Source organism: Plodia interpunctella, chromosome 8 (genome assembly GCF_027563975.2).
Source record: "Plodia interpunctella isolate USDA-ARS_2022_Savannah chromosome 8, ilPloInte3.2, whole genome shotgun sequence".
In the NCBI taxonomy this organism is placed as follows: domain Eukaryota; kingdom Metazoa; phylum Arthropoda; class Insecta; order Lepidoptera; family Pyralidae; genus Plodia; species Plodia interpunctella.
The window spans coordinates 10,410,801-10,427,920 of NC_071301.1; positions in this window are offsets into that span (position 1 = coordinate 10,410,801).

The following is a 17,120-nucleotide window of genomic DNA, read 5'->3' on the forward strand; positions in this document are numbered from 1 at the left end:
AGAAGGTTATCCCTTAATTTCCAAAAAAGCTGATGAAGTAGCAAGATCGTTTGTTAATAATTTTATTCTCAGGTATGGTGTGCCAAAATGTATAGCTACAGATAGAGGGAAGGAGTTTTTATCAGAAATTTTTCAAGAGGTATGTAAATTATTAAATATTAAACAACTCAACTCAACAGCCCACCATCACGAGTCCATAGGAGCTCTGGAAGTCACTCACAAACATTTGAATGCGTTTCTACGTATTCAAACAGAGAATCACCCGGAGATGTGGAGTAAGTGGATTCCTTTTTGGTGTTTCTCTTACAATACAGGAGTTCATACTGAAACAGATTTCACCCCGTACGAGTTGGTGTTTGGTAAGAAATGTTCTCTCCCTAGTAATCTGACAAATGATGTAGAACCTCTTTATAATTATGAGAGCTATCCACATGAATTGAAATACCGTTTGCAACTTTCTCAAAAAGAGGCTAGAAATAATTTGTTAAGAAGTAAGATAAATAGAAAGTATGTGTATGACAAAAATATTAATCCTGTAAGCTATAAGGAAAATGATTTAATTTTAGTAAAAAATAATACACCTAGTAATAAATTAGATAATATATATTTAGGCCCTTATAAAGTTATTAAGGACATACCACCAAACGTAGAGATAATAAATAAGTATGGTAAAATAGACATTGTACATAAAAACCGTACAAAACCTTATTATAAAACGTAAAAAATAGATTATATTTTATCAATTTGACTGTAAAAAAAAATATATTATATAAATTCATTTTTTTTTTCAATAAGTGCGGTGATGTGAGGTTAGACTAAGTACCTATTTAATCTTCTATTATGTTAATCTTTGTACCACCTATATAATTGTGTTATTCCTTCAAATATAGTAGTATTATTCGAGCATTCACTCGTTTCATTTACCTGACTACGTCACACCCTTATACAATGGTTGGTTATGAAGACGTGAATCAAATTAGTGTTTGAATAATGCAGTATTTCGGTGTCAAAGAAATATTTTATACAGTTACGGGATAAAAGGCTATTGGCGATGAAAATAAATATGTTTCGGACAATAAATTTGACCACACGCAAATTTTAAAATTCATTAAATATAGTGTAATCTTGGTGGTTGAGGCTATGAATGCGCTATTTCTTCCAGTATTAGTAAAATTTGATTGTTTGAAAGAACACAGATCTGTTTATTATAATGGTCTATTTTTCTGAAATAATTATTGCAATGACCTGAAAATTATTTTAGGTATTTATTTAAGAATTCAGTGCATTATATTGCTGTGACTACATGATGGGAACAAAATATGGTGAAAAATATCCTGGAAGAAAACTTATACTTTTTTTTGTAGTTGTACTGTAGTAATATTCAGAGTTGCGTCATCTAAATTATATCTTTTGTCGTAGATTGTATCTTTTGTCGTACTCAAATAAAAAGAAAATGCCGACAGTTTGATAACAACAAAAAAAAAATCATCGCAACCCTTTACACGAATATTGCAAAGCGTCACCGGCTTACAAAAACATAAAAAAACGAGCTTTGTTGAAATCTGACAAACCAAAATATAATCACGAAATCGCGGGATCCAAACAATGGGCAGAATATATCGGTAAACATTGCTACCTCTGCTTTCCTATCTGATAAAACAAACAAATCAATCAATTTCGCTGAAATAGCATCTATTTTTAGCTGTACAGAGTTGATTTTACCCTGTTTTGGAGATCCACCTACGCAAATCTGATGAACAGACAAATAGGCAGATAATAATGGGTTATTATTTAGCTTGTGTCAAGGGAGGCCAGGTGAATACGAACAGGGTTGATAATTTGCCAAATTTGTTGAAGGCAACAGCCAGCAAACAGATGTATCGTATTAAAGTAATTCTTGAATGAAACAGAGATATTTATATATACATTGTTAAATGGTCTCACAACCATCGAGAGCTTCTTCTTCAAATCAAATCAAATCTTTTATTCAGAAATTAGGCCTTCACAGGCACTTTTTCACGACATATTCTAAATTGAATGATGTTTACCAAAGCTACAAACTACTAGCATTTCGGAACGACCACTGCTGAGAAGAAATGCCGATAGAAACTCATTCAAACAGTGTTGGTCCCTATTATGCCAGAAGGGCTTACCATTTTTTAAATATAAATTTATGTATATTTTTTTTATCAGTAATATAACAATGTAAGTACACAATAAAGTACATGGTCAAAAGGTATACTGAAACATATTATGATTGTGATCAAGTGCTGATGAAAGGAAGCGTGATAATTTATTTATTAGATACTAATATCAGAGAACGTCCGCTAGTCTATGAAAATACCATGTAAGTAGTTGTTTATGTTTCAAGCTGTTAATAACATTTTGATAAATATGAATGTTTTTAATAGCTTTATTAGCCAACTCGATACCCAGTTCAAATATGTAATATTATTTGTGTCTATATAAATAATTTAGCGATGCGAATTGTGTTTGAATTAGTTTTAGATGCTAAGCATTTAATTCGAATTTGCGATACAAGTCCCTGCGGTCCACGGCTGTAACAAGTTGAGTCTAGTTACTTAAAAGTGTGTGATTTCCTCTTGAAATGTGCTTGTGTCATACTTTATAGAAAGTCGACGAAATATATCTTGATTTTTTTTGAAGTTTTTCGTTAACACTGTTGTGGAGTTTATTTCATGTTTTTATTTCCATAGCTAATTCATTTACTTCTTGCCGCGCTGTAAGTAGTCACACATCATTTTTTGTTTCAGTTTTGTTCATGTTAATCGAATGCTAAAATATATTATTAACGTTTCCATATTATACATGTAAATACCTACGCATATTCCACATATAGACCAAGGTAAAAGGCGGGTTCAGATATTGTAATCACATTTAAACGTCGTTTCTACTAAATGAACTTTTAATTACCAGAACGTGACCACCGGTAACTTCCAAAACTTACAATATAACTTGAAATATAATCATATAGCCGTCCTTTTGTGAAACCGATACACAAATCAAGCTCCAGCGGAAATGAGATCAAAAACTCCATTTGATGAGCACCTGAAGAAAAAAAAAAAAAAAACAAAATGGCGATATTCTGAGAATGACTTTTAAATGATGTAACAATACTGACGCCCGCGAGTCTGAGGCATGTTCACTACGGGGTCCACTCATTCATACAATTCTACGTTCATTCATGTTTAGCTACGGTGGATACAAATCCATGAATGAAGTGTCCATTCTATTGTATTTTGTTATTCTTTTGTTGCATTCTGGAGGCACAGGTATGTTGTTCTTTGCAACTTTACTCGATTTTTAAATTCTATTTTAGAATCTCTATTTTGTTTATGGCAAAGTTTGAAATTCAAACTGAGAATGGAATACGTTCTTGGCTTGAAAATGAATTACGTTTCTTACGGGCCGTCTCATTCATTATTTTTGGCACTTTTGTAGCGAGTACATTAAAATATGTTAGAGTCAAGTGTGAGAGCTCATTGTTAAAATTTTGAATGATATAAATAGTGAGGATGTTTTGTTGGAATTTAAAAAGTTGCTAGACTAATTCATTTGGTTTTAGTCTGTATTGTAAATACCGCCGTCTCATACATTACCACTTAGTAATGAAGTCAAATTGTGTATACCTATAAATATGTTGATCAAAAATTTATATATTTTTATTTGCAATAAACTAACTTTTGATACAATCATAATCCAAACAAAATTTGTTCTATAAACACATTTTACTCAGATTAATGCGGTTTTCACAAAATGACATTGAGTGAGAGGTGATCCATCTTGTGAGATTTATGCAAACATCGCCGTCATCTTGCCAACACGTGGGTATTGGATATATGTATATCTATATATAGTGTATATAATATATTACCTTTTCATCTATATGCATTTGGGATACACGTAAAAGAAAATTACTGTATGTAAGTAAAATCGTATAAAAATAAAGTATGGGTCACTGGCATTTGTATTAGGTTTTTCTATACTGTACATAATGTTATTACCTGAAATTATATTATTTATTATTATTAATGAAATATTTATTTATAATACCACGATATTTTTATTTTATTTTTTTTTTATTGAATATGTCCGCAAAGCAGATTTAATACCATATAATAATAGAATCAATTTTATTAGGTGGCATCCTGATGCCCTCGGTGGCGCAGTGGTAAAGTGCTTGCCTCTGAACCGAGAGGTCCCGGGTTCGATCCCCGGTCGGGTCATGATGGAAAATGACTTTTTCTGATAGGCTCGGGTCTTGGATGTTTGTCTATATTATGTATTTGTTATGAAATATGGTATTGTTGAGTTAGTATTCCATAACACAAGTCTCGAACTTACTTTGGGGCTAGCTCAATCTGTGTGATTTGTCCTAATATTATTTTAACGCTCATGTTTACATGGTATGTTTGAGGCCGCAAAGTCCATAAAAAAATACCTTACATTTTTTAAGATTCGGCTGTAGTTTTACAACCGCCCGCCTGCTTGAAGTCAACACTCCTTGGAAATGCTATCGTAGCTCATCAGCTGCCGAAGCTATCTTTTATTCGCCTCGTATGATATCCAAGGATATTGAGTGGTCCTATTTTAGGGCGGAACCACCCGCCCCGCCACACAAAAGGTGATTTATACCAACTAATATTATAAAGCGAAATCAAGTTTGTTTGTATGTTACCTCTTCACGCTTTATCTACTCAACCAATATTCTTGAAATTTTTCATACATGTAGTATGAAATACGGAGAAGGACCTGTCATCCTGAAAAAATTACCCGAGGGAAATTCACGCGGGCGGAGCCGCGGGCGAAAGTTACAGTTACAGACGCATTTATAATAAGGTAAGTGAGTACATTTTTGACGAAGATAAAGCTACCTATATTTGCTGCTACAAGTTACATCTGTTCGTTTGACATTTTGACGTCGACAACATTAATAAATATCGTGCAGGGGGTTAATTTTCAAAATTGAAAGTCACTCTAAAGGAAATTCTACTTTGGCTACATCAAAGCACCACATTAATGAACCTACTGCCCGCTGGCAGAAATTGTGTAAGCCAGATTTTTATTATTTTTTAACCGGCGACCCAAAAATCGTAGGGTTAATTTACCATATAAATCTGTATCTATAATGTAATTGCTCAATCATTTTGAGTAGAAATTTAATACGTCTTTCTCATCTCTGTATCTTCCCGGTTTAAGACTAACATACATACCATGTTAAAGCAAATAAATATATTATATTCCAGTGCTTTACTTTACGCACCTTCACATAGATGTGCCGGTGAATATCTCATTTTTATGATTTTAATTAATACTACTGAACAAACAAACAGACACACGGTTCTCATTTAAAGTGGTCACCGCAGCCTGCCGTGTCTTGAAAAACTTTTAAAACCATTTCGAAAACTGTTAAAATTAAACTTATACTCATTTCACGGTCCGGCCATGCGTTAAAAGTTAATAAAACACGTCGCGAATGCTTTTGATACTGCAGCCGACCTGTGCTGCAGGGAAGGGCGCTGTAACGAAATTAGGGTAGTTTAAAAAAAAAAACTGGTAAATTTTGGTCAATTTCCGATAGGGGATACTTATTATTTTTTAAGAAAACATGTATAACTTGCGACTTGCACCGGCTTCGTATGGGCGCACTATTGCGCATGTTACATACATATAAACCTTCCTGCGGAATCACTCTGTTATCCATTGCATAGTTTTAAATATTATGTAGTGATGGTATTGTTACGATATGGTCGATCAGTTTCTAACTCCTAGCCGTTGTTCTGGTGCTTATGCGCAGGTAGATGATATTAGATCCCATTTTATTTGGAGTCGGCTCTCGTCGTCATTCTTGAGTATACAAAATACTTCGTTTATAATCTTTCTCCATGAGAGTTTTCAAATGAAATAAGTACTTGCTTTTTTGTTTACTGCTGCTAACCGCGGCTTTGACCGCGTTTCAGTCACACGAGAACAGTTATTTTTTTGGAATGAAAGGTACTCTATACAAATCCTACTTGGTATTTGCAACCACGTGCAAACTTTTCAGGAAGATTTTAGATTATGTGTGAAGAGGTAACAAACACACTAAGAGCTTTCGCTATAGGAAATCAGGATAAACGTTGAATATTCAAATTATGCATTACAATTAAATAAATATAATTAGGACAAAACACACACTTGTGTTATGGGATACTAACTCAACGATACTATGTTTTATAACAAATACATATATAGATAAACATCCAAGACCCGAGCCAATCAGAAAAAGATAATTTTCCATCATGACCCGACCGGGGTTCGAACCCGGGACCTCTCGATTCAGAGGCAAGCACTTTACCACTGCGCCACTGAGGTAAATAAACGGTCGTGTAAGGCTAACGGCTAATGCTATCGAAATACCTGTACTGTATTCCCAGGGTAGTCCCCGGCACAGCTCGGTAATTGAAGTGCGGTTGATCAAGACGCTGTCGCGTTGAGCACTCCTTGAGAGGACACAATTGCTATGAAGCTTGGTCCAAATGATGAAATGACGCGATTATTCTATTTCTTTTATTGTGTCCAACTAAGGGAATGAAAGAACAGTTTATTTCCACCATAAAACAAAAATATTTTGTGTTTATATTATTTGACACAAGTGGACTGGAGCCCAATCTAGGAAATACTTGTATTCCAGGACTACAGGACTTTCCCACACGATTTAAACTGATATTATGTACCTTATTGAAGGATGAATAAAATTTATGACAATAACTAATTTTAATCAATGGCAATCAATATTAGTATAGATAGTAATGGATAGTTAACACGAGAATAAATATCAACTTCCTTTGATTTTAAAAAACCCTCATTGATAATATTTTAAAATGTTATATATTCATACAAACTATTAAAATGTAAATGTTAAAAGCCACATCTTGGAATGGACACTGTTTAATGGAAATACCAAAGGAAATCTAGATATTGTGCTCGCTTTTAGACTTCTTTATAGACCTATGAAACAACAAAATGCGCATCATTGACAGTCAAAGAAAATTTATGATTGCGCGACGTTTAAATGGCTACAAGAAAATACGGGATAAAAATATCGACGATTACACAATATATCCACTTGTCTTTCCTACTGTTTCGTCTTTTCTCTGTTTCTCAATAAATGAATCTAACTAGATACACCTTAAACGTTACATGTAAGAAAGAAAGAAAGAAAGAAAGAAAGAAAGAAAGAAAGAAAGAAAGAAAGAAAATATTTATTTGCCAAAAACATGAGTACAAATGGTCAAAATGAATTAGACCTACACGTTTTACCGAATATAGGTATGCAAATATAATTAAATAAAGAGGAGCATGCTATCCACTACAAATCCAAAACAAACTATAATGAACTATAATGTACTATACTAGCCCTAAATTCTATCCGAGTCTATCATTAAAGAAATCATTTGAAGTATAATAACATTTATCAGTTAATAAAGACTTGAGGTGCTTTTTAAATAGATTTAAATTTAATTGTAATTTCTCCCTAACCGCTTAATCTTATGAATTAGGGCATAAACAACAAAATGTCACACAGGCCTCAAAACTGAGGCATTCACAAGTCCACAGTCAAGTGTCATTTTAACCAAGGCTCAATGTCTGAATGCCTTTACAAATCATTGTTGCACTATTTACCGAGGACTATTGTTTCCGTCGGCATTGTTTGTGTAATCAAACTGCTTCCAGTTGATTTGGTTAAGATCGGTTAACTTTAAGTGCTTAGGTACTATTATTGTCCTGTGTGTAATGAAGTTAAAGGAATTTAAAAATTATTCACTTTTGAATGAATAAAGTTTTTTGATGTTAAAGTAATGTTCTAATATCGAAGCGGAATTGTATGGAGTATCTATAAATATACAAAAATTAATTGGTACTAATGATATTACAACAATTTGTATAAAAAAATAGAGTCTAGAACACTTTGTAAACTTTTGTAATGAGATGAGATGTTACGCTCGGAAGGTAAGACCTTACCGAGGCCAATGGCAAGGCAAATTCGAATAGAATCCGACACTAAAATAACAACATGTTTGATTAAAAAAGAAATTTAAAAAAATGCAAAACGATATTATAACAAAAACATCCGCAGAAGCCAAACCCAAGGAAAGATACAAAAGATTAAAAAAAGCAAAGCGTGTATTGCAAATACTACATCATATCCCCAAGATATTTACTTCCGTCTTACTTCGGCGTATTCCACTTAGGGCACCTTACTGAATAACATCTGCGCTACTAGCACCTAGCCTATTCCACGAAAGGCAATGTTCCCAGGTGCTCTTGGTGTTTTTATTTTTATGTTTATTTTTTTTTTTTTGATTCAATTATTAAAATCCTAATGTTAGGGATTATATTATGACTTAAAGATATCGAAAAATATTACATCTATTGGACACTATAAAGGTCAAATATGAGTTTAATTTCTGTAGGAATATTGTAGTTTTGTGATAAAATAAACTCGTGATTTTCGGACAACTTGAAATTTTATTGGCGGCAAAACGAACGCTACAAAGTGACAGATGGCAATAGACATTCAGTCATAGATAAACAGATACTACTACTGGTTGGTTGCGTTTCATTTCATCCAACACCCTCCCTTGAAACGCAACATCTTTTACGTTACATACAAATTTTCACATAAAATACAAATTAGCACAACCCCATTCTATTAACACAATACAAATGTTTCTCGGCAGTAGTGCCCTTAGTTAAACTATCTGCAATCATTTCTTCGCCTTTAACATAACAAAACTTTATAACTAAATCACTGACATGGTCTTTTAGAAAATGATAACGTATATCTATATGTTTAGATCTAGGTAAGTAATTATCATTAAGGGACAGTTTAATAGCACTTTGATTATCACTAAAGATGATGAGTGGGTTGATCTGCTGCTGTGAAAGCTCGCCATGCAGTTGCCGCAGATACAGCGCCTCCTGCGCCGCGGACGACATCGCCATGTACTCGGCCTCGGCTGTCGACAGCGCGACCGTCTGCTGTTTGTGTGAGCGCCACGATATGGCTCCGCCCTGCAACATGAAAATGTAGCCCGTGCAAGACTTGCGATCACGCACGTCGCTTGCCCAATCGGCATCACAGTATCCTGTGATCTTCTCATTTGCATCTTTGGTATACACTAGCTTCAAATGTTTGGTGCCCTGGAGATATCTTAATATTCTCTTAACTGCAGCCCAGTGTACAGCACTGAAGTTATTGTTAAATCTGCTCATTGTATTTACTGCAAAGGATATATCAGGCCGGGTGCCTTGAGCTACATAAAGCAAAGAGCCAATTACCTGTTGGTAAGGACAATCAATTGCTTCTTCTTTGTTAGAATCAAACTTCATACCAACCTCAAATGGTGTCTTTACAGGTTTACTGTCTGACATTCTGAATCTTGCCAATATCTCCTTTATATATTTTTCCTGATCCAACATTATTTTATCTCCTTCTCTAGTTATATTCAAGCCTACACACTGGCTTATAGGTCCCATATCTTTCATTTCTAATTTTTGTTTCAATTTTTTCTTTATTAAATTTCTTGTAGATGATTGGCCAGTAAATAAAATTAGATCATCAACCCAAACTGCTATGAAAGTGTCTTTTTCTTTATTGTAATAGACACAAGAATCGGTTTTTGACTGTTGCAATCCCAAATCATATAAAACACTATTTAACTTAATGTTCCAAAGCCTACTTGCTTGCTTAAGGCCATATATAGATTTATGCAACATGCATACCTCAGATCCTTGTTTGTATTCTTCTGGTTGTTGCATGTAGATCTCTTTGTCTATTTCTCCTTGCAGGAAAGCAGAGACTGCATCCATTTGATCTATTTCCCATCCATATTTAGCCGCCAGAGCAAACAAATAGCGTATGGTTGTATATCTCACAACTGGTGAATATGTTTCTTCATAATCCGTGCCCTTCCTTTGTGTATAGCCTTTTATTACAAGTCTGGCTTTATAACATGCAATATTTCCACTATGATCAGTCTTTGTCTTAAACACCCATTTATATGGTAAAGCTTTCTTACCAGGTGGAAGATTTGCCAGACTCCAAGTTTTATTGTTCATCAAGGATTCATATTCTTTATCCATAGCTCTCCTCCAGTCTAAAGCCTGTGGAGAAGACAGGGCTTCTTCAACATTCTGTGGATCCATAAAATTAGAAAAACATAAAAACCCTTTATTTACATTTTCTTCCTCATTTTCCTTGTTTCGAGATCTCAATGACCGTAGTGTAATATTACTATTATAATCCTGTGCCACTGAGCGAGGAGGAAGATAGGTTTCATCTAGTTCTCCAGTATCAGTATCATACTCACTTGAGTCGTTATTATCACCTTGTGTTGACTCCAGAGTGGGTAATTCTTGTCGCTGACTGATACATATGCTTTCTGACCTCTCGCTTGCTGGTAATTCCCTTTTCTGAGTGACACACGAACTCTCTGACCTCTCACTAGCTGGCAGACTCTCCTGAACTGGAACAGTTATTTCAGTTGCATTCTGATTACAATTTTCAATAAAAACCACATCCCTACTCTTGATCACTTTATGGGTTTTTGGATCCATTAATCTATATCCCTTTGAGTGTTCGCAATAACCTACTAATATCATTGGCACCGATTTTTTATCCCATTTTTGGCGTCTCTCTTTTGGTACATGTACCATGGCAGAAGAGCCAAATATCTTAAGGTGTGATAGATTAGGTTTCTTACCTTTCCACATTTCATATGGAGTCTTACCATTCAATGATTTAGTAGGTGAACGGTTCACAATATAAGCAGCTGTTGCCAATGCTTCAGCCCAATAACTCTTTTCCAACTTAGCATAGAATAACATACATCTTGCTCTTTCTACCAGAGTTCTGTTCATCCTTTCTGCTAATCCGTTGTGCTGTGGAGTATAAGGTATAGATGTCTGATGTATTATACCATTAGTAGATAGATATTTCTCTAAATTATAATTGCAATATTCTGTACCATTATCTGTGCGGATCATTTTAATCTTAGCATTCAATTCATTCTCCACTTTTGCCTTAAAATCTTTAAAAACATTTAATATATTCATCTTATCCTTAAGAAAATATACATGGACCATTCTCGTGAAATCATCTGTGAAAGTGATGAAGTATCTCATACCTCCAAATGATTTGTTCTCCATTGGTCCGCACAAATCTGAGTGTATCAACTCAAGTGGTCCTGTTGCTCGAGAACCAACATTTTGAAAAGGAAATCTGGAGTGCTTACCTTCAAGGCAGTGAGGGCAGGTGACATTACCTTTGTCCTGAGCCAGAGTCACACCCTCGGCACACTCAGGCATTTTCTTAATATCAGAGAAGTTCAAGTGGCCCATCCGCAAATGCCATAACAAATCATAATTGCAACTCTGAGAACTTGAGGTTAGGTGTGCCACTTCTGTAACGGTATCCAAGATGTACAGATTATTGTTCAATATTGCTGTGCAGATTGATTCTTTCCTATTATTCTGAATTTCACATCCTTTATCATTGAATAAAACTTTATACCCTCCTTTTACAATTGTGCTGACTGAAAGTAGATTTGCAGCTAATCCCGGAACATACAACACATTTTTAATCTGTATTTTATTCTTTGGACTAACATGTATGTCCACACATCCTGCACCTTTTACAGCCAATGGTTCTCTGTTGGCCACTGTAATCTTCTTTATGGTAGATTCGGTGACATTATACATCCAATCGAGTCTGCCTGTCATATGTTTGGATGCACCGGAGTCAATAAACCAATCTTCACTAATATTTTCATTAATAGTTGCTGAGAAAGCTGCTACAAAACTGGAACTTTCTCCTTTGCCCGTTGTTTTCTTTGGTTGTTTGCAGTATTTGGCAATATGCCCATTTCTGTTACAGTTGTAACACCTAGGTCCCTTTGGTTTCATTGGCTGATTTTGACTTGTTGTTTTCTTTGAGTTTGTATAGAAAGCAGCTGATTTTGTTGTGTTAACCTCCTGGATAAGTTTTGATTTAACAGAGTCTGCGCTGATTTTAATACCAGAACTCTCCAGCCCCATTATCATGGGCTTGTATTCTTCGGGCAAGCCAGCCAACATTAATGTCCCGAGCCATTCGTCGTTCACATCAAAGCCAATGTTGCGCAGTTTGTGTGCAGTATTCATGATTTTGCTCACATATTCCTCAACACTACTACTCGATTCCAATGTTGTGTTTATTAGGTCTTTGAGTAGACCCACTCTTCTCGTAAGTCCGTTATCGTCAAAGGCTTTTTGTAAACACGTCCACACTTCTTTGGCAGTAGTACAATCCTGAACATGCACGTAGTTTTGTGGATCCAACAGTAGAATCAACTTCGCCTTTGCTTTGACATCCTTGCTAGCGTTGACCGTCTCATTTTCAGATGGCTCCACACAGCACCATAAATCCTCGTGCTCTAAATATGTCTTCATGCTAAATTTCCAGGTAGCAAAGTTTTCCCTGCCTACCAGTTTTTCTATATTGAAAAGATTCGAGGAACCCATCTTGCAAACACCGCGTAACGAACAACGTCAGAGCTATTTCCAATAACTGAAGTTGTAATCACTTTTCGAATTTAAACTGTATCACCTCGGAAACTACGCTCTGCTACCATGTAGGAATATTGTAGTTTTGTGATAAAATAAACTCGTGATTTTCGGACAACTTGAAATTTTATTGGCGGCAAAACGAACGCTACAAAGTGACAGATGGCAATAGACATTCAGTCATAGATAAACAGATACTACTACTGGTTGGTTGCGTTTCATTTCATCCAACAATTTCACTCCGGCTACGTGGTCCGACTTCCTTTGTCCGACAGATCGGACGACGTAAACTTTTTTGCTGTAGGTTCGATCAACTAATCGAACTATATTGCAAGATTTGGCCTATACCAACAAAATCATTAAAAGCTAGTAACCATTAATTTTTTTTATCATAATGTGCTCTTCGTGGAACAAAAATGAAAAATCTAATTATAGTAACAGCCAACAAATTATTTGCCTTTTGTGGAAAAAGCTAGGCTACTACGGTGCCATTCAGCTAGATATACCAAGTGGAACTTATTACATCCGAGGGCTCGAAAGGGTCTGGGCCCTTCCGGGCGTATCAGTCGTGATGTTCGGGACTTATCGATATAATATGATCAGTGATTTTGAAATGTCAACGCGAATGATTTTACGCTTTTGTTTTGTTTTTGAGCAGTCGACTGTAAGAATGTTTGGCCTTTTGTGACCTTTCCTTTACCGTTTCACTTCTTCTTCTTTTAGTAAGCCGCAATGTGTTTACTAATCAATTCTTTTAAAATTGATTTGTTATACATGCGTATGCTTTTAAAATTGATTTGTTATACATACACGCGTACAACTAATTTTGAAAATTTTAATCAGACCATAATATTCTGGAATCGAGTGGGAATTGAGCCCACATCCCTGTTTCCGACAGTCCTATTTTAATTGTGGGTTCAATTCCCAATCGATTCTAGATTTTTTCATTTTATTAATTCTATAGCATCTTAATGGCTACTATATTCTAGATACTATACATAAAGAAAAATATGTTGCTCCACCCACACTATCCGCGAACTGGACGTGAAATTTTGGTTATTCGAACATTGCTGGTTTTTTCTTGCGTTCAATAAAAGCTCTCATTTAAACTATATACCTACCTCTTGTTAACTAATGAAAATAATACAGATTTAACCATAACACAGCTTATATTTATCATCATTTGTAATAGAATCCGTATCGAAATAGAGCATCGGCTAAATTAAATAGCCGATGTGTCACACCAAAACAAAATTAGTTGCGCACACTCGGCGCACACTTGTCATTAGGGTGCATTGGATATTGCACTAACCGATAGTGATAATGTGACTCTGTAGTAGGGCCATAATGTGTAACCTTACACAATCACACACTTGTCTATCTTATTCGTAACGAAGCACCAAAAATTACAAAAAATATATGTGTGTGTCTGATTTAAATATAGTGTACTTTCCTACTAACTTAAATTGATTCGTGTTGAACAGAACATGTTGGGACTAGGCAGCGCGTTGCCGCTCTGATGTGTTTTATTCGATTTGACATTGACGTGCGTCAACTTATGATGAAACTCTATATACAATTTTAGCGTTGTTTTTTGATTCGTCGATGAATGTAAACGCAACGAGGGACGACGGAGCGCAATGAAGCGAAAGGGCCACGCACTAACACCAACAAAATATACATATATGTATATTAAAAAACATGTTTACTTTACTGAATTAGAATAACTAAATTTTGTAGGTACTTATTATTTTTGTGTACTAAAATAGTAATTGTAAGATTTTAAAATTCGATCATACTTATAACACAAAATTAACACGTCTACAAGTTAACTGTCCCGTAAAAAAAATTGTAATTGATTTTCAAATTCTTTAAACAAATCGTTTAAAATTTTACTTTTTACTAATATCAAATAATTATATAGTTATTTAAGCATGTTATGTAAACTAATTATATCATCAAAATAAAAATAAAAAGGAACAAACCAATCTTCGATCGCTAAAACTTTTTTTTTACAAAGTACACAATAATATACACTACTATTACACCCCTACCCTTTATTTTAGGAATGTTAAACTACCATTCGATTTGTCATGACCATCAGCAAAATGTCCACACGTGTTTCCAAAAGTTTCGGTGAGAAAGGGTAACAGACTAACAAACAAACGATCTGTCAATGATAATTTGATAAAGACACGCTCTGTTTTACGCTTAGAATGAATTTATTATTATCAATTTTTGTATTTTGTCCTTCCATGTCGGATTGTAAAGAATTTAATAGGTATCACGTTGCAATTGTATATATGAATTATTATATTTAAATTTTCAAATTCAAATTCAAATCATTTATTTAGAAATTAGACCTTCACAGGCACTTTTTCTCGTCAATCTTTATATTTATAGTTATTTCTCACAAGCTACAAACTACTACTTTATTTTTATATTTCACAAACAACATTTGGCGCTCAGCTACACGTTTTACATGTAACTTCTCCTAGAAGTGAAAATGATTTGCCAAGTGTGAGTGATTTGATGTGATGTGACTTTCGAGTTTTACGGAATCGCAAAGCTGTACTAAACTATGGGGCCAACTAACTAAGTTTCGACATTGGGGCTTTCAGGATAAGAGTCTATCGCTTTCTCGAAAATTCGGCAACGCACCAGTGACACGTATCGGTTTGCCAGTGTCCATTCCATGGCCTGCGGTGTTTGCTTACCATCAGGCAACCTGCATGCTCGTACGCCCACTATGCTAGTTAAAAAAAAAAAAAGTAAAAATGGCCTTTGCCCAACATTGGGACACAATAGTAATCATATTAAAAAAAAGAAAAAATATAGAAATGGGTTTAGATTAGATTAAATATTTAGATCAATAATTACGATTGCCAAACTGTGCGAATAGATTTGTATATTATCAGCACCTCTAAACGTTTTCCATGTTACTTTCTCAGCCATAGAGGGTTTGCGCCCAGAATCCGCTTCCCTACTTTTTCTCCTCTACTTCGCACGGCCTTTGGCATAGGCATTTGTCTGTGTGTTTGTTTGTATTTAAAAATATATAAATCACATCATTCGTAAAGATACTTGTACAGTTTTGCATTAAAGAATAACGTTACAGACAGACAGATATATTCCGTCCAGTGGAACGGAAACGGAATTAGCGCCGGATCCGGATGTCGCTACGCCCGGATGGATAATAATTTAATTGCTTATTGATTTGCTATACCTATGGTGCTTTAGAATTGGATAGTAATGTGAAAATGTGTGTGTATGATGAAGAAAATAATTAATACAAACGGGAGAAAAATCGATATTTATATTTTGTTGTCTTTGGGACTAAATAATTAAAAAAGAATAGGTTATATTTGATATTATAGGCTGCTATATTTAATTTAATCAGAAAGAAGATCCTCATATATCACCAGTATTTATAAAAGACAAAGTCACGCTGTATGCACAGGTTTTTAAAATTACCCAACAGATTTTTATACTAGGCCCGTCCCGGCTTTGCACGTGTAAAAACATAATAAATAGTCATCCTTGTCATCTCATAATACCTTGTCATCTTTTAGGAAGCAAGTAAAGTCTCATTATATTAGTCTTCTAAAGAAGTATATATATCTATTATATATTTATTCATTGCTCTATAACAACAACCTTTACGCTTGTCTGTATGTTTATATATTTCTTCTATATCTTTTTATTTTAATTTTTTTTTCTAATTATTTAATACTGTTAAGTTTAGTGCACCCTCTTAGTTTACTTGTGTCTCTTTCCATCCAAAAAGGTTGGCTGGAAGAAATTGCATTAGCGATAAGTCCGCCTTTGCACTCATTATGTTTGAATATCTTGTTGTAACTGTACTCCTTTGTGAATGGTGCAATAAAGAATTTATCTATCTATCTATCTATCTAAATTATACACCTGAACCTTCATCTGGAATCACACTATCTATTGGTGAAAACCGCATGGAAATCCAGTCATCCATCAGTTTTTGAGTTTATCGCGAATAGACAGTCAGACGCGGCAGTGGACTTTGTTTTGTAATATGTAAGGACAATAGTAGGTTTAGGAAGAGCGTTTTAATATGCGAAATTCCATTCCATATATTAACAGTTACATGCATGTAATTCCAAAGAAATTGACAATGCTCAAGTACATTAACACCACATATTATATAGACCACCACCTTTGAAGCATTTCTTAACTCATCAATTCTGCACGGTCACTTCAGTTTATTTCATTCATTTCATTCACTCACTGTCGTACGTGCACTTGGAACATGAATGGACACAATTGAATGATTTTTTTTCATAAAATAGTTAGTACTGTTTGAGTGAATAATGTGTCGTATAGGTAGCGGCTTCTTTGAGTCGCATTTAAAGGTTTGACTTTATCGTATAGGGCTAGGAAAACCGCGTGTGAAATCCATACAAATATATCAATATATATTTTTAAATGATAATAAAATATATAAAAATATAGCCACATACATTGGAATAGTTAAGTAA